The sequence below is a fragment of the Alligator sinensis genome, unplaced genomic scaffold (genome assembly GCF_000455745.1).
Source record: "Alligator sinensis unplaced genomic scaffold, ASM45574v1 scaffold269_1, whole genome shotgun sequence".
NCBI lineage: Eukaryota > Metazoa > Chordata > Crocodylia > Alligatoridae > Alligator > Alligator sinensis.
The window spans coordinates 1,042,280-1,068,639 of NW_005842048.1; the positions used below are offsets into that span (position 1 = coordinate 1,042,280).

A 26,360-nucleotide genomic window follows, 5' to 3' on the forward strand; every position below is an offset into this window, starting at 1 on the left:
TCAGCAGGAGTAGGAGCTACAATTACTTACTTACATGCATCAACTAAAAAAGAAATCTTAATCCTTCAACTATTTCTTAGCAAAGGACATTTGTGTTTTGAATATACGTTACAGCAGATAGCACAATAAATTAAAAAAGAAACTTGTATTTCTAATGAGGTAAATTGTAGTACACTAGGGTCATATAGTTAGCTGCACATCTTTAAAATGACCTGAGTGGAAAAAGTACCTTCCAGTTTTGAATGATGAGCATTTTTATAGTAGTGAGAAATTACAAATAAAAAAGCTGACAACTTCAAACAAATGCAAAAATTTAGCTTCAAACAAGTACAACTGATAGCTTTGCTTTCTTGAATGCAACATTAGAAAATATGTATACTGGTATTTGAATGGCACCCTGATCAGTGATTTGACAAAGGGAGATCACATTTTGGGGGACTGATCTGATAAAAAAATAGTCTTAGAGGAATTTTCTCTTGTGTGCTTAGCAAACGCAGTTCTTTTGTACCATCTAAACACTGTTCCCAGTATTAAACATACCAAGCAACTGTTTGATCATTTAGTTGTTTCTCTTGTTTTGTGCAGCAACATTGCTTCAATACCTTCCAGGACTGAACAAATCAAAATACTGACTGGAGAAGCATATTGTAAGAACTAAGTATGTGGGAACTGGAATGAAAATTTGAACAGCATGTGGAAACAGAACATTATTTGTGAAGTTGAAATCCTAGATCCCAATCCTGGAAAGACTTATACATGTGATTAACTTCACAATTAAGGGGGGGGGGGGGCTATCATTGATTCATTGAAATCAATGGCAAAATTCCCATTGGTTTAAACAAGACCATCATTCAACCCTGAGAATTCTCCCCAGGACTTCAGTGGACTACTCATAGTGTGCATAGTTAAGTAAGCACATGTCTTTGCAGGATCAAGGTCTAAGGGGATGTCTGTACCCAATTAGAGCAGATTACTATCTGTTCTAAGCAGAACCTTACTGATGCATGCACAGTCACAGTAAAATGGCTAAGCCACTTCTTGTTTGGGAGGCAGAGGGTGCAGAACAGTGTATTTCAGAATGGCACTGCCTGGCCCCACAATGTAACAGCATAGACATATCCTAATAGAATGAATTCTGACAGGGATTTATTCCTCTCTTATATGAGACTTATATATTGTAGAACTGACCCTGTAGGCTGAATTAGGTTTATGTATGAACTATTACATGTATAAATTAAATCATTAATTTAGTTCTCTTGACTTTTACAAACTGGGGGGAATTTAGTGTTAGTAAGAGATGCAAAACTTGAAAGGGAGAGGAAGGTCTCTATTATCTTCAGGCCAGACCTTGTTCAGACGATGGAAATCTTTTAGTGTATCTTAACCCCATTCTGGAATAAGTACTTCTATGGGTGAGAGCACAGTTCAGTCTCCATGAGCTGGACTTTCTGTTGATACTGTTAACAAGAACACCAGTACAGAAGCAAGTGGACTGAAACCATTACATTATTTCACAAAGACCATCAAAAGGTACCTTTCAGTCACTAATGCCCTGACTGTGTGACCAAAGGTCCTAACCCTATTTCCATTGAAGCAGCAATGATACTCTAAATTTCAATAGGATCTGGCTGCTTACAGGGAAAGCCTCTGTGATGTGAACCAATTAGTTACTAGGATTTAGTTGCCTGCTGAGTTGTTCTTCTGTGAAATAACCAGATCCAAGAAGGTAGGGACCAGTTCCACTAGGAGCTCTGCATTTTGCAAGAAGAGACAAAAAGGCTCTTGACTTCATTAACATATACATATATTTACAGTTATGCATCTGATTAGTCTCACTTGTTTTCAGTGGAGCTGCTCACATCCATAAGTGCCTGTAAACAGAAATCCTGTTAAGCAAGTGAACTTAAATGAATGTGTACAGTGGATTCAAATCTTATTTGACTTTCACCCTTATACTCACCTCAGATTTAGGAATTAGGGGGATTGAATTACTTTTGGACTGTAATGTGTTTCAAATCCATGCTTTAATTATAAACTCCCTTCCATTTGGATGAGTGGCAACTTCTTTTCAGTCAGTGTGCTAGGGGCGATATCTTTTATTAGACCAACTAGATAATTGCAAAAAAAATATTCTTTATTTGCAAGCTTTCAAAGTATGCGCACCCTTCCTCAGGCATAGGAGAATGCAAAGATTGTAAAATTGCTCCCAGGTAGAAATGAAGATTCATATTTCAAACTCCCCCCTCCCCAAGGTAAATTACAATCACTTGTTTGCTGAACACTCCTCTGACTGTTGCTGTTCATAGCTTTCAGCACCAAATGTTACAACCCTACTGTACTTGCAGGTCACCTAGAATCCATGGCTTTACAATGGTTAAGGATGCAAGGATATGTTAAGAATATATATATTTTTAAATCTTACAGTGGTGTAAGTGCTGTTGTAGCTGTGATGATCCAGAAATGATGTAAAAAGCAAGGATTTTTTAGGGTGATATCTTTTATTGGACCAAATGTCATTGGGATAACGTTTCAAACTTACAAAATTCTTCCTCTGGTCCTTGAAAAGAAATCTTGCAGTCTAAACTAAATCTGTAATAGTTCTTCCCTATCTCTAGCAGAAGACAGGTTTAAAACTAACAAGAGAAAATACTTTTGATGCAGATCATAGTTAACTTGTGGAACTCATTTCCAGAGGAGGTTGTAGAGGCTGATAGTAAAGCCAGGTTAAAAAAAACCAAGACAACCATGGGCTGGCAAGCTTTATAAATCAGCAGGCCAGAACAACCCAGCTGGTTTCTGTGTCTATCAGCTGCAGGGCAGGAGAGGCAGCTGAGAGCTGTGCCCTGGCCACAGTCACTTGTCTCTGGCCCCCATGCCCTGGCTCAGGTGCAAAGGAAACTTTCAGCCAGAGGGGATATGTGCTTAGTGCCTTTGCTGCTTCTTTTCTCCCATTTCCCTCCACCCACCCCTCCCCCCAACTTCAGCACAGGCACAGTTAAAAGCTGCCCAACTTTGACTCAGTTCTCCTCTGGTACCTCTAAACCAATGGTATTCATATTCTCTCCCTCTAAAGCATCCACTGCTGCTGCTGCTGGTGACAGGATACTGGGCTAGATATACCACTGGTCTGACCCAGTATAGAACTTCTTATGCTCTTGGGTCCATACACATAGTAAAAGACATAGTAGAGAGAGCTTAATAGACATAACAAAGGTGGGACAAACATAACATTGCCATTGCACAGAGGGTGAGGTCAAGCACAGAGTAGTTAAGGCCAATTTCCAAAAGTGCACAGCACACATAACTGTTTCCCTCTTTTGTAAAGTTAACTATAACTATTGCAAAGGCAGCTGGTGACTGCAAAACAAGTTGGAAAATGTGGCCCTCTTAAATAGGAATGGAAATCTCTTGAAAAAGCTCAGTTCAAGTGAGAGTTGCCCAAGGATACAGAGAAAGTCTGTGGTCAAGCCAGGAACTGTACTCAAATCTCCTTTGGCCCAATCTAGTGCCTTAACCATGAGTCTCTCCCCTTACTTCTATGCTGAATTTCATAAAGCAAAAGTGATAATGTCATTTCGCATTTCGAAGCAGATTTGCCTACTCATTTTTTGGAGTATATAGTTACTTGTGGAACTTCTGGAACCTGGCCCAAATATGCATGAAAATTAATGGACTCGATCCCGCTGAATTCGGTGGGTATTGGCTCGACCCTTCTAGAGCTAAATTCTGATCTTGAACAAACATACCCAGCTCCATTTGGAATCGCATCGAAAAATATTTGCTCCTTTTTTCCTACCTCCCAGTACATTTTCTGGCTGGATATACTAACTCATGTTTATCAAAATGCCTAGTTCTGTTGTTCTGAAAGTCAATTAATTAAAACTTGATCTCTTTTTCATTCGATTTTAGATCTTCCAATGATACTGCATTTTTATTTTTTTTTTTTAGCAGAAGTGGTACTGTAAATACTTTTTCAGTATGGCAAATGCTGACATCTGCATAAACTCAAAATAGTAACAGATGTTCATATGTGATCTGTTTTAAAATCTTCCAACCTGTATGTGAAAATACTTGCTATTCATTTACTTTCAGAAACGTTTTCTTCCTTTGCTCTCCCCTCCCCCCTGGCCTTTTTTTTTCTTTTTTTTTGCTAACGAGCCCCATGTGCTGTGTTAGTGGAGTCTGAAGCTGCTCAAAGTGATGAGTGTGCAGAATGTGCCAACCTGCAGTCCGTACACCAGCACTCTGCTTTTCCTCCAAAGAATCTTTTCTCGCAAGATGCTCTGCTGCCAAAAGGATGGTAAGATTGCAGCATGACAGGGCTGTTAGAGTTAATGGCCTGTCAGCATTTCCATTATAAATCAGTTTATACTTGGTCGTAAAAATTCGCCTCAGGCCAAAACTTGGCAGACACAGTCCGGTCACAGCCCCAAAACACATTTTACTTTAACATAATTTCTATACCTAAACATCTGCTGACTTGTTTCTTGTACTACAGAACAATTCAACCCCCAATGTCAGCCTTTGGTTGGGAAGGGTCTGTTAGGTAAGGGAAAAGAGCAAGAGGGAGATATTAAGTTTAACTCCCAAATGATTATATTCTATAAAAACTGTGCCTGCTGGATCCTGTCTGTCATCTGAATAAGTTGCTCTTGTATTCTAGAGAAAAAAATTAAAATAAGGCAAGAAAATGAATTTAAAAAATAATCTTTCCTGCCCACATAAATACAATTGCTGTAGAAAATAGAACCTATTTATTAAAATGAAAATGCATGTCCCCTTAGAGTTAGAGACACCAGGGATCTTCTGTTACATGAGTAGAGTGGTCAACCTAGTTCCTATCTGATACCTTGCAACTGTGCAGCTAAAAGCACTTTATAAAGAGACTAATATTGAAATTTTACAAGTGGGGAAACTGATAGAGAAAGGTGAAGAACCTTCCATGTCACTCAGTAGGTCAGTTTCCAAGCTGGGAAAAAACACTAAGGTCTTCTGAGTCCCACTCCAGTAATTCATTGTACTTGGCCGTATCCCTTCCTCCATCCCTGTGAGTGTGAAGTCTTTCACCTGCAGAAGCATGGAGTCAGGGAAGACCAAATAAATAGTGCATACCTTCTTGGCAGAGCATATGCCTATAGTAATTCTCTAATCCTGCCCTAGACCAACCAGAAAGAGTGGCCAGCTGTTGCAAAATTGAATTGTCATTGTACTATGATTGGGAATTCCTTCCTTGTCCCCTCAGTTTGTACTTGTCTTCACTGGAAAAGGATGCCTCACAATAACATATGCTAATAAATATGTTAAATACTTTTTGGGCACTAAGTAGTAATACCTTATAGCACAGATCTCAAAGCACTTTTTAGAAGTGACTGATATTATCAACAAGTGCAGCTTCATGTTAATTTTGAGTACCAGACATGAATTTCTCAATAAAAGTGTGCTCAGTTAATGCTCCATGATCTACTCTAGCTGCCTGTGAATCTCCTGTAGGTTTTAAGTAGCTGGTATGCGAATAATAATAATAATAGAACACAGGCTATCACATGAATCTGACATTTATAGCCAACTGAGCAGAATCTGACATTTGACATCTGACATCTACTCATTTTGTACACATGCTTGCTCCACAGTGCTGGGTGCTTTTTAAAGTACCCGGCACTGTGGTGAGTGCAGTTGTATAAACAGCAAAATGCACATCAGTGCTGAGAAAATGGTGGGGGTGCACTTTTGAACTAAAACACATCAAAAGTGGACCAGAAGCACTTTTGGTCCACTTCTGGCTCTGCCGGGGAGCGTGCAGGCGGGCGGGGCAGCTCAGCAACTGGTGCCTCCTAGGTCTCAGGGGGCACCCAGGGTCCCCCCGTGGCCGATTGCTGAGCCAGGGAAGGTGGGCGGGGTGGGGGCGGCACACTCAGCGGTGAACCCGGAAGTGGACCAGAAGCACTTCCGGTCCACTTCTGGGGTCGCCGCCAAGCACGCAGGCCCCCCCAGTGCTCCTGTGGGATGTTCCATCCACCCCACCATTGCAGCATTCATGAGCTACGCCTGGTACCTCAAGGTATATAGAAAAAACATTTAAAGCTGTCTATGGCTGAATCACTGATTCTATGAATCAGCACTGAATCTTCAGATTCAGATTTGGCTGAATGGAATCGGGACAGTGATCCAAATCAACGAATCAAATCACTGTCCCCAATTCAGGTTGAATCTGAATCAAATATGGCCCACTTCACACACCCCTAGTAACAACCCAGAGATGCGACAAGAATGTAAAAGGAGACTGACACCTTTTGTTCTTCATGTACCTGCACCAAACAGAGGCTGAGAAAGGAGCTGCTTCTGGAAGGCTACAATTAATTTGTTCCCTTGTTGTCCTCCTCATCTACTTTTCTTTCGTTTCCTCTTCTGTTTGCCAGGCAAATAGTCAGTAATAATCAGAAACTGGATTAAAACCAAGAGTTAACATTTATGAGGAGTTATGATGCTTGTTTGGTTATTGCCTCTATAAACTAGCAAACCTCAGGCTTTTAAAACAGATATTTTTAAAGCTTTAAACCACCTCCCTATCAAATAAAGACTTTACTGAGCATAATAACTGGTAAAAAGGAACAATAACGTACTGTAAAACAAAAGTATGATACAAAGGATTTCTGGGACAGGAGGAATCACTGACATTTGTTTATTTGTTCCAACTAGTGCAACCGAGGCACTGAAATGTTTTAAAATGATAATGCAAAATAAGACTCTTATTACATAATTATAGATTCATTTTTGCCTCTCAGTGCCAGTTGAGGCAGAAGAGCACCCCACACACTAGAGCCATCCCTACCAAGAGAGTTTCTTTTCCTTGTAGCTGGGTTTTTGGTTGTAGCTGTGCTGGTCTAAGGACATAGGCAGACAAGGTTCTTTGAGTAGATGTGGTATCTTTTAGTAGACCAACTGAGCAGTTGAAAAAAAGTTCTTAACAAGAATCTGGGCACAATCACCCTTCTTTGGGCAGAGACTTCCTAGGCCAAAAGAAGTGTGATTGTGCCCAAAAGCTTGCTAAGAACTTTTTTCCAACTACTCAGTTGATCTACTAGAAGATATCCCATAGATAAAAATGCTAGGGTCTGAAGGGACCTCAACAGATCATCGAGTCTGACCCCTTGCCTAGGCATGAAAGAGTGCTGGGGTCAGATGACCTCAGCCAGATGCCTATCCAGCCTTCTCTTATAGACCCCCAAAGTAGCATCACTTCCCTTGGAAGCCCATTTCAAATTTTGGCCACCCTTACCGTGAAGAAGTTTTTCCTGATGTCTAGCCTAAATCTGCTAAATCTGATGGATCATACTCGACTTGGGGGGAGGTGGGTAGTGGAGTCCCCCAGGGCTCGGTCCTGGGGCCTGCGCTGTTCAATTTCTTCATCAGCGATCTTGATGTTGGGGTGGAAAGCAACCTGTTTAAATTCGCTGATGACACCAAAATTTGGGGGGAGGTGAGCACGCCAGCAGGGAGAGAGAGATTGCAGAAGGATCTGGATAGGTTACAGGGGTGGGCAAACAGGAACAGGATGTGTTTCAATACGGACAAGTGCAGGGTGCTGCACTTGGGTAGAAGGAACCAGCAGCACACTTATAAGATGGGGAGCTCCCTACTTGAGAGCACGGAGGCGGAAAGGGATCTTGGTGTCATTATTGACTCCAAGATGAACATGGGCCGACAATGCGAGGTCATGGTTGGCAGGGCTAACCGGACCTTGTCGTGCATCCACAGGTGCATCTCGAGTAGAGCCAGGGAGGTGATCCTCCCCCTCTATGCGACGCTGGTCAGGCCGCAGCTGGAGTATTGTGTCCAGTTCTGTGCGCCCCATTTCAGGAGGGATGTGGACAACATGGAGAGGGTCCAGAGGAGGGCCACCCGCATGATCCGGGGACAACAGGGCAGACCCTACAGTGAGAGACTGCGGGACCTGAACCTATTCAGCCTCCACAAGAGAAGGCTGAGGGGGGACCTGGTGACCGTCTATAAACTCACTAGGGGGAACCAGAAGGGTTTGGGGGAGACGCTGTTTCCCCTAGCCCCCGCTGGCATAACAAGGAGTAATGGGCACAAGTTGATGGAGAGGAGGTACAGATTGGACATCCGAAAAAACTACTTCACAGTTAGGGCGGCTAGGAGCTGGAACCAACTTCCAAGGGAGGTGGTGCTGGCCCCTACCCTGGGGATCTTTAAGAAGAGGCTGGATACCTACCTGGCTGGACTCATTTGAGTCCCGTTTTTGTTTTTAGGGTGAGTGGTTTTGTTTGTGTTTTTGGGTTGTTCTCCCGCCCTGGCGGGGGGTCGGGCTAGAAGATCTATTAGGTCCCTTCCGACCCTAAAACTATGAAACTATGAAAATAAAAGATTTTTTAGGCTGAAGCAACATGCATCACCATCCACATTTCAAAAAAGGTATGGAGTATCGACTAAGCACACAATGTCTACCCTTGTACTTTCTGTAACTGATAACAGAAAACCAGCCATGAATGTTGTCATTTGTTTTTTTTCTTTTGAAAAAAAAAAAGAACATAGTTAAATGTTTGGAGTTATGAAAACAAAAATACTGCTTAGCAAGTTTACTTGAAATAATCACATTAAAAAAAATTTCTTACCACTGCCACCATTTCTGCTGCAGTTCCTCTTGAACATCTGATTATAGGAATAGCTCCTATTAAAAAGATACAGTGACCTCTATTTACATTTATGTCACAATAATTCAGATGATAAGTTTTATTAAAATTGTTTTTGGATGCTACATTTTTAATGCAGGCCACCCAACTGCACACAAAGTTTGCCCTGTATAGGCATTAACTTAAACTACAATTGTGATTTTCTATCACTATAAACAGAAATACAAAGCCAAAGTATGAATGGATGGATGCTTGATCCCATGTAATATAGTAGCAATACACAGAGTTTAAAAGATTACCAGTTAAAATACTAAAAACCAATTATATTAATTTCATGTTACTTATTTTTAGGTCTGCTTAGTCCAAAATATTGTTGCATTTACACTATTAGACCATGTAAACATCTATATCACCGCCTCTTAATTTATTATGAGAATGGAATGAGATACCATATTGAAGGCCTTGCTAAAATCCAAGAAAACGACATACACCTCCTGCATCTAAGCATTTTGTGACCCTGTCATAAAATGAAACCAGATTGGTCAGGCACAATCCACCTGCTATGAATCCATGCTGGTTTCCCTGCTGCCTTATTTTTCCCTCTGGACTCCTACAAATATGATCCTTCATAATCTTTTCAAAGACCTTTCCAAGGATGCAGGTGAGACCAACTGGCCTGTAATTACTCGGATCCTCCTTCCCCCCCTTCTTGAAAATAGGGAACACATTGGCCCTTTACCAGTCCTCCGGGACCTGACCCGAGTGCTACGAGCGCTCAAACAGCCGTGCCAGTGGTTCTGCTGGACACCAGCCAATTCCTTCAGTACTCTCGGATGAAGCTCAACCGGGCCTACTGACTCAAACACATCCAGTCCATCTAAGTGACTCTGCACCAAGTCAGCGTTGGCAGTTGATGGGCTGGTGTCCCTCTGACGCCTGTCTAAGAGCCCATTAGGAGACTTATGTTGACCCCTGTTCAAGAACACTGAGGCAAAAAACTCATGGAATAGCTCAGCCTTGTCCCCGCTCTCTGTCACTAATTGCTCCTTCTTGTTCAGTAGGGGTCCTACGCTGCCCTGTGCCTTCCTTTTACTCCCTACATACCTAAAAAAAGACTTTTTGTTGTCTTTAATTTGTGTTGCCTCAACACATCTACTCAAAGAACTTGCCTGCCTCTTTTCCTTGTAGATTTTTTTTGTCATAACCTTTTTTCCCAACTTGCTTAGAGCTTTGGTCAAGCAAAAGCACCCCCTACCCAAACCTGGGCTATGATCAAGTATCAGAGCAGGTTTCAGAGATCTGCTTATTTATACTAATTCTTGTCACATGTGCTTTAATCAGAGCAATCTCCATCCTTGGCAGTTTTCAAAAGCAGGTTAGACGGACATTTAGCTGGAATAGTTTATTCAGGGATGATCCTGCCTTGAGCAGGGGGCTTTATTACATGACCTTGTGAGGACCCTTCCAGGCTACTTTTCTTATGATCCTAAAATCAGGCTCTATCTGCCCTGACAATTCATGGCTGTCATGAGTTGTAGTACCCACTTTATGCAGTTTAGCATTTCATTGCTCAGAAACACAATGCAGCTACACCAGTTCACGCTTTTGAAGAACAGAAAACAGATGAAAACAAAGCAGCTGAATGATATGAAGCTGAGAATAGCCATGCACTAAACATTGTATATTATATACATAAAAAAGAGACTGGGATACTTGTAATTAGAGCTGATGTAAACGAGCACATGTCTGAAACCTGCTCTGCCTTGGTAGTCGGTTACAACCCAGTCTTTGAAAAGCTTCAAAAGACTGGTTTGTCTGGTCAGACTTTTGGTTTGTCTCCACATTGTTAACAACAACCACCACAACAAATGTTTACACAATCAGAGTGAGAAGAGGTCTTACAAAAACAGCTAAAGGTGTGTGTGTGTGTGTGCACGCGCGTGTGTATGTGTACACATACATGTGTACACACACACACACACACACACTTTCTAAGAATTGGCTAAGGATTAAGTGTAATGGAGTGCAGAAATACTTGAAGATAATTCAGCAGAGGGAAAGGAAATATTTTTCATAATTAACTGGTGTACAACTAAGAGTAAAGGGATGAAGTCAAGAAAGGAAAAAGGCTGAATATACACAAATCCCTAACAGTGAGATCTTTTAGCTAGTGGAATAATTACCCAAGGGAAGGAATGAAGGGCCAGTCATTTGGCACATTTATATTTAGACTGAACAAAAAACCCTAGTTAACCTAGAGTAGGGAAGTAGGTGACATAATGGGTCTTTTCTAACTCCACATTCCATTTATATGACTGGTTTTTCAAATGACTTACAGTGATCCCATAACAAGATGGGTTTTCTCTTATATTTTATTGATTAGTGATTAGTGATACCAGACACCCAGCTGCCTTCATGATGGGCTCTTGTTTTTAAATAGCTAAATGTATTTTGTGTGAAACTCCTGCCCTTTAGAACTAGTAGCTAGAAAATCCTGCATCTAATACTGTATTTTTGTTTTTAGAAATCTGTCTGCTATGACCAAATGACCATTCCAATATTTTTTGTTTCACTGCATGCAGCTTACCATACAGACACACAATCCACAGAACTGTTGACGTTTAACAAATCAGGCTGTAAGCAAACCTACTGCGGAGAACAAATTATACTGAGATAGAAGTAAGTATTCACAGAGCAGGTTTTCATTTTCCTGACAATTTTTGTAGTAAATTTAGTATTACTTAGAATTTAATTTATTTACATATCCAGAAAACCTTAAAATACTTTTACCTAGCTGTTACTAAAACCATAAAATAATTGACTTACAGAGTCATAAAAAAGGGATTTATTGTACATTTCCTGTTTCAGTTGAGGTCTTGTTACAGCTCCCTCAGGTAGACAAAACACAGGAGACTATTAACTTACTTTAATAATCTTTCAAACTTCTGCTTGGGCAACTTAGACGTGGAAAGGAACAAGAAAAGCTCCTTTTAATGCTATCTGTTTCAGACCTGTGATTTTTCATGCTGTTTTTATGAGACAATTCATTATTAACTGTTTTGTGCGATCTGGGTGCTTATGATTCAGATTCATTTTTTTTGTTTAATATTTACTAATATCCACCTTTCTTCTTGAAATGTCAGCAGAAAAGTGATTTGCTCCAGTTGCCTACATCCTTTGTTATGGGCGGAATTAGAAGTATGAGCATGGACATATGCCCATTTACTTTTCCCTTTAGACAATATAGGGTGCAATTGACAGACATTTCAGAGACTCAACAAGGATGGCGATTGTCCCATGCACGATGTGCCTCTCCTGTACCTTTCTAATATAGATGCATTTATATATAACCATGGATGTCTTATTTGCAGGCTGAGTGCATTTGGCAGCCACTTAAAGTTTATAGCTTCTCAGCTGGGTCTGCCAGCTGGAATGCAGGTTTTCAACGTGGACATAAGAATCCATTTTGGTTTGCTTGTACAAATAAAGAAGTGTCTTCATGTATGTTTTTCAAAAGTATTTGGTTATACAGAAAAAGACATCCATAAAAAGATTACAAGCTTGACTTGTTATCATTTATGGATCGTAGAACTTCTTTGACAATGGACTTACTAACACTGTACACAACAATGCCGCATAGCCCACTGCCTCAATTATTGTGTCCCACAATTCATTTTTGCAGTGTAATTGGAATTTACTATGTTGCTGAACGCTGCTACTATCCAGGATATGTCAATATCCAGCTATGTCTAGTTTTGAAGGTGGCAGTAGATAGGACTTCCAACTTTTACTTGGAGCCTATTCTGTAGGTTGATAGAAAACTTAAGGGGGTTTTTTGTTTGTTTTTTTTAATCTATGATCCTGAAACGATCCAAATTTATAGCCATGTACCAAAACTTATCACTTTTCCCCTTTGCATTATTTCAGGTTAAAAAGCAAGTTAAGTAACCCCATAAATATCATTGCACATAGTATTTTTAAGCAATTTAATCACCCCTATTGCACACTTAAACATCACACCAGCACTTATATGTTCATATTGAAAATGTAATATGTGGGGGACATATTCAATTAACTTAACCAAGGTATTTGTTTATGTTTGGATCAGTATCTATGTAAACAGAATGTCTAGAAACATAAAGCAAAATTTCTGAGCTTGGCTGCCTAAAATAGGTACCTACATAAATTGACTTGATTTTCAGAGGTGTTGAGCACCTACAACTCCCACTGAAGTCATTATGAGAGTCCTAGGTCCTGATTCTGCAAACACTTACACATCTGTATAATGTTACCTACATGAATAGCACCACTGAGTTCAGTAGGAGTTACCAGATGAATATAGCTCTGCATGTTTTTAAACATTTGTAGAATCAGGGCTTTAGTCTGTAAAAAATTGTATGCCAAACAGAAAGCAACTTTGCATTTAACTTTGGATTGTGATTTCAGGACTGGCACCACTGGAATCAATGGATCTGAGAGTTTGAGGGTGTATCTACATGTGCAATTATTAGGCAGGAATAAACTCCAGTGCAGTTCACACAAGAGTTTGTATCTCCAGGGTGCAGTGTTTACATGTGTGCCGCGGACTGCAGCACATTAAGCCGGGGTGGTGCAGCTGTGGTTGGCAAGGGGCCCAGGGGTCAGTCTGCCAGCCCAGAGCTGCTCTGCCCTGGCTCAACATATTGCGGAGAGGCTGGCTGGGGCATGAAGGTGCTACAACATAGGGCTATCAGGCAGCCTCCACAGTGTAGCACCCTTTTACCCCAGCCAGCCCTGGTCACCATCTATACGTGCATTTCAGTGGAGTGAATAACTCTGCTGTAGGGTAGTACTTGTGTTGGGAAGTACTATCCACCAGCAGAGTTAGTGAGTTCACGCCGGCCTAATAGTGCCACATGTATAAATGGTGACGCTAGTGTGGAGCTAATTAGTCAACTCAGCAGTAAAGCACATGTGTAGATGCCCCCTGAAAGATTTTATAGATATTAGTTTCAATTTTCTTCTTAATTGAATGTCATTCCTCTTTTAAGGATCATTGGTTTGCTCCAATATAGCAATTCTTCAGTGTATGAAGACTGAGGATCCACAATCCTCTGCTGCATACTACAGTCTAGTTAAAGTCCTCAAATAATTCCTGTTCTGATAGCTTTAAATTTAACTCAGGCCCTGTTGGAATCCAATTTACATTCACAACATAAATAATTTAGGATCTGCATGTCCCTTGAAAAGGGAGACAGTGAGAAACAAGGTTAGAGTGTTTTCCTGATAGAGGAAAGACGACATGCACCCTTGTCGTTAACACATGATAATACATTTCCCCTCAACAATCTAATAACATTTTAAAAACAGAGAATTCATGAACAATGATTTTAAAAACTCAGATTTCATGTAATTTCAGTAAGTGCAGACAAATTTATATCAATAGATTAGAACTGACATAGAGCTTCAGCACAGTACTTTTGGAAAGTTACACAGTTTTCTGTAATCATAGTGACCATAACAGACTTTAAACATTATAATCAGGAGTCACATTATAATCAGGTGATATTAAGATAGTTGAAATATATTTAAAGTTGTATAACTCTTAATGTTTATTGTTATGAGTACGGACCCACCAATAGCACCAGCTAAGAGCACTCTTCCCGATGCCAACAAAAAGATGGTGAGATGTTTTTAAATATGCATACAGTTTAGGAATATCAAATGACCCTTCTAAGGAAGGGAAAGCTACAATGATGAAAGTCTGGGCAATTGGCATACTCAAACTGTTACCAAACAAGTTCATAAACTTCATAAGATCTTGAGGTACAGGTGTGTATGTTCACTTGGAACACTCCAAATCCTGGTCCAGTTTGGAGCAATTTAGCTGCCACCCCCTCCAGCAGTGCTTCAAAATGGTTGCAAAGCCATGCTCTTCAGTCAAGGGGCTGGACAGCAGGAATACCTTCGTGCCTCTTATCCTCTGGAGGTTTCCAAAGACAGAGAAGAACACAGGAGAGTTACTACAGGACAGCTGATGTGCAGTTGCTGTTTGTGTTCCCCAAAAATCCTGCAATAAGTGAAAGCTAAGCCATCGTAATTTACTAGGTGTGAGCTGCTCCATTTTAGTTTTCACTTACGGTGTGGAAGGAGTGGCAGCTCCTGCTGCTGCATGTACCCCAGGAGGGCATGGGGGGCATATGCCTCTGGATTCCTGTGCAGGGCGAGGGTGGGCTGGGGCTGGGCAGTGCCGATACTGGAAGGGGGGGTTATGGCAAAATTTGGGGTGGCTGCAGCCCCCCCCATTCCCCCTCAGTGCTGCCCCAACCCGCCCTGAGCACAGCCCGGCCCAGCCCAGCTATCCACTGGGCAGAGCTCAGTGCCACCCCAGCCCCAGAGGCAGCCTGTCCTCACCCTGCACACAGATCCAGAGGCACATGCCCCCGCATGCCCTCCTGGCACGTGTGTAGCAGTGGGAGCCGCCCCCCACCCCCTCATACCCCGGATGAGCTGCTCTGCCCTGGCTGTGCAGCGCCTGCCCCTGCCCCACTCCTTCCCTCACCATGGGGGCCTCAATCTCCCCCCCACCACTGACATCCCTTCCCTCACAACAGACTTGCCAGCCAGACACAGCTCTCCAAGCTGTCCGGCTGCATATCGGCAATTGGATCGGTATCAACCAATATGGCTCGTTAAAAAATGGCAATCTGTATCACCCAAAAAATCTCTATCGGTGCATCCCTATAAATGACATTAGATCTTGTTGAAAAAAAAATCTCCTGAAATAGCTTTAGTCAGAGTTGGTGAACCTATGCATTGGCAGTTATTTGGTAAGTCTCTGCTCCCTAGCTTCTTTTAATTGTCCGTCTACAAACGGTGCTTAAAAAAATGCACTCTATGCTTCCCTCCTTTTTAATACCTCTTGCTTCAGTATATACCTTCAAAGGAGCCCTCCAGCTCACTGAAACTTGGTGGGACCCAATTCATTACTGGGTGGTAAACATCAAGGGCTATAGGCTGTACAGGAGGGACAGAACAGGGAAGAAAGGTGCGGGGTGTGGCGCTCTACGTCAAAGAGCAATACACATCCTCAACAAACTGCACTGGGTCAGAGGAGGGGAAGACTGAAGTGCTCTAGGTCTGAATACGAGGGGCCCAGGGGGAGAGTGACTTAAGTGGGGGTCTACTACAGACCACCCAGCCAGGGGGAAGAGCTGGACCGGGAAGTCTCAGGTCAGCTCACGGAGGCAGTTAAGTTAAGGGACATAGTCATCATGGGTGACCTAAACTACTCAGACATCTGCTGGGAAGAGCAGTCAGCCAAGTCTGACCGCTCACGTAGGTTCCTAGCCGAGTTACGGGGCCTCCATCTGACCCAGGAGATGCACAGTCCCACCAAGGGAAATGCTCTGCTGGACCTGGTCCTGGCCACAGGCAATGACCTGGTGAGGGGACTGCAGGTTCTCAACCACCTGGGCGATAGCAATCGTTGCCTACTGGAATTCACCATCCAGCGCAGGCTGTCAAAGGCCTGCAGCAAGGCAGCAGCCCTGGACTTCAGAAGGGCCAATTTCAATCAGGTAAGGAGACTAGTCAGGGAGGCACTGAGGTCCCAGAGGGGAGGGGATTTGAAAGTCCAGGAAGAGTGGTCGTTTCTTAAGGAGACAATCCTCCAAACCCAAAGGGTGACAATCCCAACGCAGATCAAAGGGGGCAAGAGTGCTCAAAAGCCCCCATGGCTCACCAAAAGCAACCAGGAATGTCTCAAAGCTAAAAAGGAGACATGCACCCAATGGAAGGGAGTGGCCATCTCCAAGAAGGATTATACCTCCATTGCTTGAGATTGTAGGAGGGCTGTTAGGCAGGCTAAGGCGGAGACGGAACTGGAAGTAGTGGCCCGGATCAAAGATAACAAGAAGTCCTTTTTTAAATACGTAGGGGGTAAAAAGAAGGTACCAGGCAACCTGGGGCTTCTGCAGGACATGCTAGGAAATCTGGTGGTCGCACCAGACAACAAAACTAATCTCTTTAACAATTTCTTTGCCTCCATTTTTCTGAGCAGGGACCGGGTCATCCCCCCCCACCGGGATCCCAGATGGACACAGAGGAGGCACAGCCAGGCCCAGCATCAGTGAGGACCTAGTCAGGGAACTTCTGGTGGGACTAGACGTGTTCAAATCAGCAGGTCCTGACGATCTCCACCCCAGAGTGCTGAGGGAATTAGCAGAGGTAATTGTGGGACCCCTGGCACAGCTTTATGAGCACTCATGGTGCTCTGGCGAGGTGCCAGAGGACTGGAAAAGGGCCAATGTGGTCCCCATTTTCAAAAAAGGGAGGAAGAAGGACCCAGGAAACTATAGGCCTGTTAGTCCTACCTCAGTCCTGGGGAAGCTCTTTGAGAAAATTATCCAGGAGCACATCTGCAAGGGACCAGCAGGGGAGATTATGCTTAGGGCCAATCAACATGGGTTCATTAGAGGCAGATCCTGTTAGACCAACCTGGTGGCCTTCTACGACCAGGTCACAAAATCCTTGGATGAGGGTGTCATGTTGGACATAGTCTTTCTGGGCTTTAGGAAGGCCTTCGACACTGTCTCTCACCCCATTCTCATTAAAAAATGAAGCGACTGTGGTGTTGATGCCCACACAGTCAGATGGGTCGCAAATTGGTTGGAGGGCCGCACCCAGAGTGGTGGTGAATGGGTCATTTTCAACCTGGAGGGATGTGGGCAGTGGGGTTCCCCAGAGCCCACACTGTTCAACATCTTCATCAGCAACTTGGATGAGGGGGTGAAAAACCCCTTGTTCAAATTCACAGATGACACTAAGATGTGGGGAGAAGTGGGCACGCTGGAGGAGAGGGACAGGCTGCAACTAGATCTGGACAGGTTACAGGGATGGGCGGATGAGAACAGGATGGGTTTCAATACTGACAATTGCAAGGTGTTGCACCCAGGGAGGAAGAACCAGCAGCATACCTACAGGCTGGGGAACTCCCTTCTCGTCAGCACAGAGGCAGAAAAGGATCTTGGAGTCATTATTGATTCCAAGATGAACATTGGCCACCAATGTGAGGACACGGTGAGGAAGGCTAACCGCACCTTGTCATGCATCCACAGATGCATCATGAGCAGGTCCAAGGAGGTGATCCTCGACCCACTATGTAACACCGGTCAGGCCACAGTTGGAGTACTGCATCCAGTTCTGGGCGCTGCACTTCAGGAGGGATGTGGCCAGCATCAAGAGGGTCCAGAGGAGGGCCACTCGCATGATCAGGGGGCAGCAGGGCAGGTCACATGAGGAGAGGCTACAGGACCTGAACCTGTTCAGCCTCCACAAGACAAGGCTGAGAGGGGATCTGGTGGCCATCTACAAACTGGCCAAGGGGGACCAACAGGCAATTGGAGAGTCCCTGTTCCCCTGGGCACTACTGGGAGTAACAAGAAATAATGGCCACAAGTTGACAAAGTAGATTCAGACTACTTCACAGTCAGGGCGGCTAGGATCTGGAACCAACTTTGAAGGGAAGTGGTGCTCGCTCCTACCCTGGGGGTCTTCAAAGGAGGCTAGACAACCACCTAGCCGGGGTTGTTTGACACCAGCTTTCTTCCTGCCATGGCAGGGGGTTGGACTTGATGATCTACTCAGGTCCCTTCCGACCCTACCAACTATGAAACTATGAACAATAATTCATCTAGGAAACCCTGTTTGTCAACAAAACTATATTAAAACAATGAATGCTATAGATGTACAGTTAAGACATTAGAAGTTAGAAAATGTCAGAATTAAATTTTCAGTTCCTTTGCACAAGTACATAATGACAAGTCCTGAACTATATGATTACATGCTATTTTTCCACAAGACTTGGTCTTCATTCAGTACAGGATGGATGGTGCTCCCTAAGTCAGCAACTATTCACTATTTTTTTCTAGCCTCCTAATTCAAGTGGCCCCAGATTTTATTTATATGCATTATTTAAATCCTGCACTGACTATAGGATTCTTAATGGGTCTCCAACTATTTACTGGAGTTAGCAAGGCTTGACTACATATTTTTTTCCAGTTTCTTTTCTTTTGTTACAGAAAATGGTGGAGAGGTGTTGTAGACATAGGAAAGTGCAGACCAATTAGATTAAATACACAGCACTAACTGACTGTAAATATTACCACATGATAAGAAGTGATCATATATATATATACACACACATACATACACACACACACACACACACACAAAAGATTACTCCACAACAGGATAAAAGCAAGAGCCCCTTCTCTCTAAAATCCAGTGTTTCCTGTAGAGCCTTTTTCCATACTTGCCACTTCTTTCCAGTCTATTTCCTCATTTCTCCAAGTTAGGTATGCCTGGTGATTTATAATGACTTAAACTATCCATTAGGTTATCGCTAATGATTGTAATAAAAATGTTTTTTTTTCTTAATGCATTGTTTTAGTCTTTTATGGTTCTCAGGTCTTGGGTCACAGACCTGCAAACATGTAAGTACTTAGACATAAGAGCTTCCTCAAGATATCATGGCTCTTTCTCTTCATTTAATATTCTGTAAATTCTTTTTTTTTTAAAAAAAAGCTATCAGCTAAGACATTTGATAAGGTCCTGGCTGATAAAGTTATTAGCAGAACTTTACTTCCCTAATGCATAAACAAGCTTTCTTGGTTCAATTAAAAATAAGCATGCAAAATCAGGTGGTATTTTTCAGATATATTTCTAGGTTTTAAAGGTGGACCATTTTCAGATTTTCCCCTATACTTCTTTTACAAGATCTGTAAATCTAGCCTCCTGACAAGTTTGTTTTCAGTCTAATTTTTTTCCACAGTCATACACTGTATACATAACAATGGATGCTTTTTTCTCTCCCTGAAACCACAGGTTTGTTTACTAAAATTGGGAACACAAACCTTTTTTAGCAATAGAGCCAGCAATCATACACACAAATATTTGCCATGGGAATAAACTTGATTAAGATTTGTGAAATTATAAATACTTACCTACATAAAATTTATCTGCCCATGAAAGACTAATCTAACTGCATCACACAATGATGGAGTCCTCTCCCCTCAATATTGTCAATCACCGTCATGCAGGAGTCATTAGGACAACACATTAGAAAAACACATTTTCCTGAGCTGTAAACCAAATACCACAGAATTTTTTACTACTACTTTTCTTGGACTGCTTTCTCTCTCTGCTTCTGTCTCTGTCTCTTTCTCAGCTCCAATATTTCTGGAAACTTCCAGTGCTCTCAATGCAGCCAATTCCACTTTATGCAAAGAATTTAATTAGTAATTATTAACTGGTTATTTAGCAGTAGCAGCCCATTTTAATGTTACTTTGCCTCCCACAGAGTTCTACAATTTAAAATTCAGTACTTCGAGCTCTAAGCATACCTAGAGCTGGTAAATTGGGATTTATCTAAAAATGAAGTACACGCATCAAAGCATACAGGGACGCTATAGACATGCTGCTGTCAGCATTTGCTGCTTTCCATTCTAACCCCATGGAGGCAAAGTGAGTTTTCTAGAAAATGGTCAGAACAGACCGTTATGCAACAGAAAGTCAAAGCGGGACAAGTTAATGCTATCGAGAAGACTTTTCTTTAAAAAGAAAAAACCCCATGAACATGAAAAAAACATGTCCATGAACATTTTTTTGATCTACCTTCTCTAATGTGAGCACATAATACAAAAAACAAAATTGCTACTGAAGCAAAATACAGAGCTGCACACACAATTCTCCCAGACATGACAAAGAACAAGCTGCACACATCAAATGTTACTCATGTAATTCAGGGGTTGTCAACCAGGGGTGCACGTACCCCTGGGGGTACTTGGGAAGCCCCCATGGGGTATGTGGCAGCAGCATGGAGAATCAGGACGCACTTCCAGTTTTGCCGGTGGCACTTCTGGGTTTGCAGCAGGAGACCTCCCCACCCCCCGGCTCATGGATTTGCTGCTAGGCCTCTCCCCTCCCTCTTGTTGACTGGCCAGAGGACTCCCTGCTTCTAGACTGGCTGCTGGGGGTACGCCAGCCAAAAAAAAGGTTGAAAACCCCCGATGTAATTTAATGGACTGTAAAAAGGCACACAGGTACTAAAATAGCGATAACAATATAGAAACTTATATTGTAATACTATCTGGCACCTACAAGTTTTGCTAACAGATTTAAGTGCTTTTTACTGAAACTATACCAGTGTGTTACCATAGTCCTCCCACAAGTCGTAGTCATGGATCAGGGTCTCATTGGGCTAGGCACTCTGCAGAGGGTGCATCTACGTGAGATGCTTTACTGAACACTAATCTACTGTGCAGTAAAGCAACACTATGTAACCATGTGAAGCAACTACTGCATAGAAAATAGGCTAACACGCAGTTTTCTACTACCTGTAAATACAGGTAGTAGATTTACTCTGTAGTGACTACTGTGCAGTAGTGCATGGGTAGACAGCTGACTGGGAGAAATTGCTCCTGGTCAGCCCAGGCAAGAGGGAGGGAGAACGGTCCCTTCCCCAAGGCAGCCTCCTGCTTCTCAGCCCCCTGCTATGATCAGCTGATCAGAGCCAGGGCTGGGACATCATCTCCTGCCCTGGTAGCTGCCTGTTACTAGGTCCCCACTCCAAACTCAGAGTAGGGGCTGGGGCATGGTCCCTGCCCTGGGAGCAGACAGCTGCTGGACTGTGGCTCTGAGGCACAGTCCCCTGATCCAGCAGCTGCTTGCTGCTGGGACCCTGATCCAGTCTCAGACAATGGCCCAGACCCCACTCTCTGATCGGAGTCGGGACCTGGAAGCTGCCTGCTGCCAGGGCAGCATACAACATCCCAGCCCCAGCTCCAACCTTGGAGCTGGGGCCTGGCAGCAGACAACTGCCAGGTCAGGAAACAATGTCCCAGCCTCCACTCTGATCCCAGAGCAGAGGCTGGGCAGTAGGCAGCTGCCCAGGGCAAAGGTGTAGGATAGGATGCAGTTGCCCTGGAGGTGGAACAGCTACCCTTGCCCCCCAGACTAACCTAATGCCCCCTGCCAGTCTAGGGCTGGCACCCTGGGGCAGAGCTCCCCCTGGTTGTCAGATGAGAAGAGTAGCCCTGCGCTGGGCTGCTCTCATGGGCACATGTAGATGAACTCCTAGGGAAAGCTTACTGCACAGTAAGCTTTCAGCACATTAATAGCACATGTAGATGCACCCACAGACAATAACAAAAAACCCCCAGACCCTGCCACAAGGAGCTTGCAGCCTGGTACAGGATAGATAGAGGGGCAGACAGAAGTGGAAGGACATGAAAACAATTCTGTTCAAAACAGTCTCCTGTTAGGAGCATGCTAGGAGCCTGTAACTATTGTCAGACCTGTCTCTTCCTTAAGACATCACAGAAAAGGTCAATTAAGGAGAGATGTGAAAGAGGCTGAGAAAGTAGTAATGATGGTTAAGGGAACTCTTCCCAACTCTGAGGAGAAAGTACAAAGGTAGCTGTTTGAAATTTTAACATCTGATGAGTTAGCCCCTTAATACTGGCAGAGCTAAGTAGAGAAGTAGGCCATGAAGGCTTTCGGATAAAAGGACAAATATTTTTGGTTCGATGTGTGAGAAAGGAGGGATCCATAATTTTATAGATGAGACTATTAAGATACAAGGCAAATGACTTGCCCATGGCAGCCCAGACAAAGCAGTTAGAGGCAGAAATTAAATCTAGTTCTTGTGTTCTAATCCAGTGCTCAATCTATCATCCACAAAGAACAGGGTAAAATAGCCCCAGCAGTGACCCTAAATCCTGACCAGTGCGTCCCAGGACAGAGGAGTTGTTAGAGGGAAGGGAAGAAAGTGGGTGCCTAGGAAGGTAACCCGAATTGAGGCCTTCACTCCTACTCCGGTTGTGGTACAGGCTGCCATTGGAGGGCTATGAATACTAATTAGAAAAGGTGTGGGCAGAATATGACTCGCAGGCCAGATTTGGCCCACCAAGGGATTTTGTCTGGCCTGTGGCAGGTATCTCAGTCCTGCCCAGTCCAGGAGCAGGGGGCAGCCTGGGCCATGGCACAGGTAGGCAGGAGTGGGATGGGCAGGTGAGGCTAGGATTGCGGGGTGGTGACAGTTTGGGGCTGGGCCAGAGACTTGATCCACTGCCTGCACACCCCTGTGATGGACACCGGTTCTGCAGGCAGGGGTGTGCAGGGAGCAGATCACAGCTCTCCCCCAGGCCTGGCCCCTGTACTCTCACTGCCCTGTGATCCCAGGGTCTCTATGGAGACCGGCCAGGATCTGTGTGGGCAAGGCGTGTAGCCAGGTGGATAGGCTGGGGCCGCTTACGGAGTCTCGGTGAAGTGCTGCACGGGGGGAGGATGGTGTTGACCCAGCCCACAATAGCTCACTAAAACTCCCTATGTGGCCTGCAGGCCTAAATAATTGCCCACCCTTGAACTAGAAGATACCATTAATAGCCAATAAAACATGATTCTAAGAATGCTATTACTACAAAGATTTAAAACAGCGCTTGACATACACTAAGCACAGACTTTTTGGTATTACGTTTTTCTATTTACTCGTTCTTGGCTAGGGACAGAAATTACACATAAACCGGTATAAGTGATTGGAAACCAGTTCAAATCTGTAACACAACAGAAGTTCAGTGTGCAGAAACCTCTTTCAAAATGGATGAAACTGGTCTAAGATAAACTTTGATGGATGTAGTATCACTTAAGTGATTTAAGTTAAATCAGTTTATTGAACTTCCATCCCAGATCCCCTCCAGATTCAAGTTAACTGATAGTCCCCCAGCATCCCAGGATGCTTTGCACCTCCCCTGCAAACTCCCCGCTCACAGGGTGGGTGGGTCAGTCTTGGCCCAAGCTGTCTGCTCCAGCAGAGCAGGTAATCTTGCTTTAGCACCCCCTGGCTTTGGGCCTGAGCCCCTGCAGGCATATGGTTGCATTTCCAGAATCAAAAGTGAATATGTCTCTTCACTTACTTATTGGTTCGGTGTACACAGTTTAGATTAACTTGCAAAGATACAATCAATTCAGTCGTGGGCTTTTTGACTGTCTGTACCTAGTCCATATTTTTATAAGGAATTTGCATTTAGGGATAAGATCTCACTGACTGACATTTCACTGCATTCCACTTGTACGCATACCAAATAAGTCTCAATGCAACACAGTCTACAGTAGAAACTATTCCATATCTTTTTTCATATTAGTTTTACACATACTTTGATTCTGCATTTTTTAAGAATGGCTCCAATTATTAATTTGCATGAGACAAACTGATGCTGTATCTGACGAATGGGTCATTTTGACCTGGTAGAATAAAAAAGAAACAAGGTAACGCATTGACATCCTACTGGATATGATTTTGGATGCAAGACAAGGGGACCGTTATGATTTTATTGTTGTGATAACATCAATGCTTAGAGCTTTAATGAGACAAGTAGCAACAGCATACATACAGTGGCCATTTAAAGTTAATGAACTTGGTCATTAAATTAAGATTTACTTTCAAATTTAAGATAGGTAACATTTGTCAAAGATGTTTTTTGTTGGGTTTTTTTTTTTTTTTGACAGACCTAGAATGGGAGACCACAAACAGGTACAGTGTTGGTAGCTCTATTTAACTTTTCTCAACTCTTGATGCACCCAACTTGGTATCAGCTTTAGCCCAGGACTGAATGAGAACATCTCCCTATAAAAGGTCAATCCTTAATTTCCCAGCCAAGCGTAACAGCTGAGATGCTGACACTCTCCGTCTACAACTGAACTGATTTTTACAGTAGCCCCAGAACTCTATTGTAAAAGCCTTCTCTATGATTTATGATTCTGACAACACTTAGACGTACAAAAACTCTCTCTCATAAATTTCCACTTGAAACCAAACTTAATTGATAAAAAAACCTAATTTGCTTCATGTGTGAACTTGGCTACAGCTTTGCAAATGTGGGGGTAAGGGGCTTCTCTCAATTCTCCTCTCCACACAGCTAAACCGTTCTGTTGATTTCATCCCCATAGGAGCAGGTCAGCTCAAAAATTGTATCTTGATAATGGTAATGACAGAACTCAGAACAGTCCCAGATAAAATCAAAAGAAAAAAAAACCAGTCCAACCTTTATAACAGGGAACTCCCTATGCATCCTAAACCAGGGATGCTTATTGAAGAAACAGGTTAGAGATGAGGGCAAGTAACACTTCTGGTTGAGAATCTCGGCCTGGGACCAATGGGCTTGGGAGCCCTAAAATATGCCTTTGTGTAGGCCAAACATCTCTCAAACCAGACACCATTTCAACATTGTGAAGGAATAGCTTCTTTATAGTACTTTAAGAAGAGGTGTTGTGTGTACTAGATGGCTACTTACTCTGTGAAAGACTACCAAAACAAGGTCCATATAAAGGCAGCCACAACTTGATCCCACTTGTGTGATTTAATCTTATGTGTTCGATCCTTTCTTCCTTTCATTCCTTAACAAAAAAGTAGTAACAGCATTCTAAGATTTAACCCCCCCCTTTATTGACAACGAATAGCTATTTAATCCCCTTACCTTATTTAAAAACGGCAATCAATTATGTAAGAGATATTAAGATAAGAAAAAAGATGGGTTGCAAATATCCTGATACCTGTAGAACTCTGCATCTAGCTTCAGTATGAAAACTGTGAACAATTGTGTTGGGAAAGAAAGAAAAATGCTAAATGGCAAGACAAGAAGTAACAAAGTCCATTCGTCCAGCCAGTGCTGGCTACCCTAACAGAGCCAAAATGTAAGAAATTGACCAGGCTAAAGAGTAGACAAAATTGTCATCTCAGTATGAAACCATTAAGAGGCTCCAACACAACCAGAACTCCTGCAAATCCAGCAGTTCATCTACTAGAGGAGAAAAGAAGGAGCAACTCATTAGCCCCAGAGTAGAGGAACCTTAAATCAAAAGGTATACAAACAAAGCAAATTAGTATTGACATTGTGAAATACGGCATATGAATTTCTCCACAAAGGAGTAAAGAGTATTGTATGAGTAACATCACAGATGCATTGCTATAATATACATCTTAAATTCCACTTTACCATGAAAGACTAGGACCTCTGTGGTATACAGAATAGTTGTTCTTCATCGTTCCTGTAATTTCTAGTTCAATCATCATGCCCAAACAGCTAGTCTACTACATAATATGCTAGGTATGAGGTACAAAATCCAAAGCAGTGCACAACTATACTTCACTCTCTCAAAGAATGGGCAATGTTACCTGGTAAGTTCCTATGCACAACATCCACTTCTCATTGTTTGGTGCATCTGCAGTGCAGTGGAGGCAAAGTCAAATGACAACTTGTTGCCAGGCAACCATATCCTTTTGGCCATGAGTGCATAACCTTTAGATAGCATTGACAAATCATTTGTCACTATATGCTTTATATAGCACACAGCACAAACACATACCACCCTTGACTCCTATAAGCGTGATTAAGTAGGGAAAAGCCAGATGGCTTTAGAAGAGAAATTCTGAAGCACATTCTCTTTTCTAAATCCCAACTTCGTACCGACTACTCAGAAATACTGCAGTGGGCAGTAAATAAGAAGGGATGACAAACAACCTATTTGCTTAAAAAATACCTGTATGAACCACTTTCTAACACACACACCAATCCCATCAAGCTGCCAAATTAAGTACCCATTGAACACCAAGGTTTGAAAATGATACTGCAGCTAGACACAGGTGTGGCCAGTAATTTATGTACTTAAGAT

General features: G+C 42.9%; 1 protein-coding gene across 1 annotated transcript in view; it reads right to left on the reverse strand.

Annotated features, from left to right (window-relative positions):
- FRZB (frizzled related protein) overlaps positions 1 to 25,899 on the reverse strand; it is a 74,110-nt gene extending 48,211 nt beyond the window's left edge. The window contains exon 1 of the mRNA XM_025203228.1: positions 25,864 to 25,899. The gene's annotated coding sequence lies outside the window, so the exon portion shown is untranslated. The remainder of the gene's footprint in view (positions 1 to 25,863) is intronic.
- Between the last annotated feature and the right edge of the window lie 461 nt (positions 25,900 to 26,360).